The 3,506-nt window shown below is 34.3% G+C and overlaps 2 non-coding genes across 2 annotated transcripts; both read right to left on the bottom strand.

Moving 5' to 3' along the window:
- Positions 1-1,327: 1,327 nt before the first annotated feature.
- TRNAW-CCA (transfer RNA tryptophan (anticodon CCA)) lies at positions 1,328-1,401 on the bottom strand. The gene has a single exon. It is a non-coding gene; the product is annotated as a tRNA-Trp (tRNA).
- Positions 1,402-1,566: 165 nt separating this feature from the next.
- On the bottom strand, positions 1,567-1,640 carry TRNAP-UGG (transfer RNA proline (anticodon UGG)). Its single transcript has one exon. It is a non-coding gene; the product is annotated as a tRNA-Pro (tRNA).
- Positions 1,641-3,506: the final 1,866 nt, after the last annotated feature.

Genomic DNA, 3,506 nt, shown 5'->3' with positions numbered 1-3,506 from the left:
TCAAAAATTGATCAAATTTCTGTAGTATAGGGTTTCAAGTATTGGCTTTGGACTAGAAACTGAAGTTCTTAGTAAAGTTTGAGTCAACGGGTTCTAGTTCTAATAATTAATGAACGAGATTATCATATTCCACACAATTCAATTAGATGCAAAATATAGAAATCCCCTCTCATGGTTGTAGAAAAGATATTTTTCTTTTTTTCTAATCCTTTCATTTCAAGTAATTGGTTGGTTCTACAGTAGTAGATAGTATTCGATGAAAGAAAGAGAAGAAACAATAAATAGTTTGAACAATCAATATTCGTGATGCAACCATTACTGGATTAGATCCAAAGGTTCCTTCTTGACCTAGCTACAAGGATGGAACTCCATGATATGGAAAGACAGACTGTGGAACCTAAAAGGATAATAGGAATTGATAAATTGAAAAAGAAAAGAAATAAATGGTCAAAATGGAAATTCTTTTGAAATCCAATTCTTTTATTCTATAGTTATTCAAAGATAATTTCATTTTTGAATGAAGTTACACGACACAGTTCTTCTGACTATTACTTTACTCACGAGTTGCTCAATGAATCTGTTGATTTGAAATCCCGACATTGGTAGATGTCACAGATGATAAATCAATCTTTTTTTTTTTTTCTACCTCTGCTACTCTATCTTTGTCAGTGCCGTCTATAATGACTGATGAATCAAGAACTTTCAATTGGAACTGATTCTGTCAATTGGTATTTTTTCTGATCATCACATCTCGCAAAAATTGAAACTTAGGTAAGTGCTTTATAAACATATGTAAAAAAAAAAGAACGTATCTCATTTAGCTCCTTCATGCCCACTATAACTAGTTATTTCGGTTTTCTACTAGCTGCTTCAACTATAACCCCAGCTCTATTGATTGGTCTGAGCAAGATACGACTTATTTGAAATTAATTGAATGAATAATTCATCAAAATAAATAGTTCTGTGAGATTTCAGGTATTCGATAGTTCCTTCCCGCGTTAATTACCAATTCTTGATCATTGAGATTCATGGGTGATTCGGAGTAATATTTAGGGATAGATATTACCTCTATTTTTACCCTTTCCAACAAATTGAAATGATTGAAGTTTTTCTATTTGGAATCGTCTTAGGTCTAATTCCTATTACTTTGGCCGGATTATTCGTAACTGCATATTTACAATACAGACGCGGAGATCAGTTGGACCTTTGATTGAGTAACATCTCTTTTTTGATTGACCTCCTTCTTAAGCTGCAGGAGGTCAAATTCAGGTTGCAGTTCAAGTTAGTAAAGTTATTTTATTGTGATTCAACATTACAAAAACAGAATCACGCTCTGTAGGATTTGAACCTACGACATCGGGTTTTGGAGACCCACGTTCTACCGAACTGAACTAAGAGCGCTTTCTTATGACAGGAGATACAACTGTAAAGAAAGGGATTCTTTTTGTACCCCCAATACACCTTGCATGCATGTAGTATCATAAAATGCAAAATTATGTCCAGTCCAGTCCAATTTGAATCGATCTCAACTGATCCCTCGTTACTGCCCATAGGAGAAGTAATAGGTAGGGATGACAGGATTTGAACCCGTGACATTTTGTACCCAAAACAAACGCGCTACCAAGCTGCGCTACATCCCTTTCAATTGTTGTACAGTTTCATTGTAGGGAATCCTTGTCTTGTTTTCCACATCGTTATTTCCTAATATCTAGAGACAATTTCTCTTGCCATTTCTTCTTTTTGATTTCATATAATCAAAGAATTATATACATATGAAACCTAACGTATAAAAAAATGAATATTTATCGGTAATGCTCAGTAAGAAAGGGTCATCTTTTTCTGTTTTAGGGACAAGTAGATCTAATCCACCGGATTATTGTACATATTCATTTTCATTTTAGTTCGGGATTAGGGATTTCGTGTACAAATACAAGTGATCTTTAGCTACAGATACATCTGATCATATATGTATTCCAATAAAGAAGGAGGATTTTCAATGCGAGATATAAAAACATATCTCTCCGTGGCACCTGTGCTAACTACGCTATGGTTCGGGTCTTTAGCAGGTCTATTGATAGAGATCAATCGTTTATTCCCAGATGCGTTGACATTCCCCTTTTTTTCATTCTAGTTATTGACATGGGAAGGGGTGAAGAAGATTAGAGATACAACAAATTCTCTGTGACTAATCCACCCTTTTGAATTTTTTTTTTAAGTTGTTTAGGAAGGAAAGAGAAAGAAAAGTGGATTAAACCTCAGCGAAACTCGGGCTCAGCATAGAATTAATAGAGGGAGAACAGAAATAGAAATGTGGGTCTAGGACAGGCTGTTCAAGAGCATACAAGATAGTAAATGAAATACTGACTGGGATTAGAAATAATGGATAGTTAGAAATAATTGTATTACTTATTATTACTCTATTGATTGCAGCGAAATCTTTCATAATTGGATTTCGAGTTATCAGTTAGCAACTTCTATTTATTTTTCCTTCTTTTCGTATTCTTCGATTCAGATCGAAAATAGAAGAGTGGAGGGAATCCAAAATCCAAAGGAGGTTCATGGCCAAGGGTAAAGATGTCAGAATAAGAGTTATTTTGGAATGTACCAGTTGTGTCCGAAATGATTTAAATAAGGAATCGCGGGGCATTTCCAGATATATTACTCAAAAGAATCGACACAATACGCCTAGTCGATTGGACTTGAGAAAATTCTGTCCTTATTGTTACAAGCATACGATTCATGGGGAGATAAAGAAATAGATCGAACAGAATAGAATGTCTGTTCCACCCTTCCAAGGAACAGGACAAAATTACATATAGATAGATATATAAAATATAAACAAATCAAGTACTATTACTATTTCGGTCGGATCCGAAACCGAAATGAATGAAGAAATAAGATTTTAGAGATAAGGAATAAATCATGGATAAATCCAAGCGACCCTTTCGTAAATCCAAGCGATCTTTTCGTAGGCGTTTGCCCCCAATTGGATCGGGGGATCGAATTGATTATAGAAATATGAGTTTAATTAGTCGATTTATTAGTGAACAAGGAAAAATATTATCTAGACGAGTGAATAGATTGACCTTGAAACAACAACGATTAATTACTATTGCTATAAAACAAGCTCGTATTTTATCTTCGTTACCTTTTCTTAATAATGAGAAACAATTTGAAAGAACCGAGTCGACCCCTAGAACTGCTGGTCCTAAAACCAGAAATAAATAGGCCTACTTCTCAATTGAATCAAAACTCTAATTGGAATTCAAACTCAGATTGAGGTTTTGTTCGAAAAAGCCGAGATACTTGATTGTCGCGTCGTAAGAAAAAAAAAAAAAGAATGAATGGGGAAGAAAAAATATTTTTTTTTATTGAAAAGTGTTCGTTCATTTCTAATATTTATCATATTCATTTCTACTCTACCTTCCCGGAGTTCATTCTCCGGGGAACTCCGTTTAAATCATTTCGGTGAATTCGTTCCAGTCGCCTTATTTGATAATCTCATT

The sequence above is a fragment of the Tasmannia lanceolata genome, unplaced genomic scaffold (assembly GCF_043159265.1).
Source record: "Tasmannia lanceolata isolate RefF3 unplaced genomic scaffold, GAP_Taslan_0.1 ptg000618l, whole genome shotgun sequence".
Lineage (NCBI taxonomy): Eukaryota > Viridiplantae > Streptophyta > Magnoliopsida > Canellales > Winteraceae > Tasmannia > Tasmannia lanceolata.
Note: the sequence above shows the minus strand (reverse complement) of the source record. Positions and strands in the feature narration are given on the sequence as shown.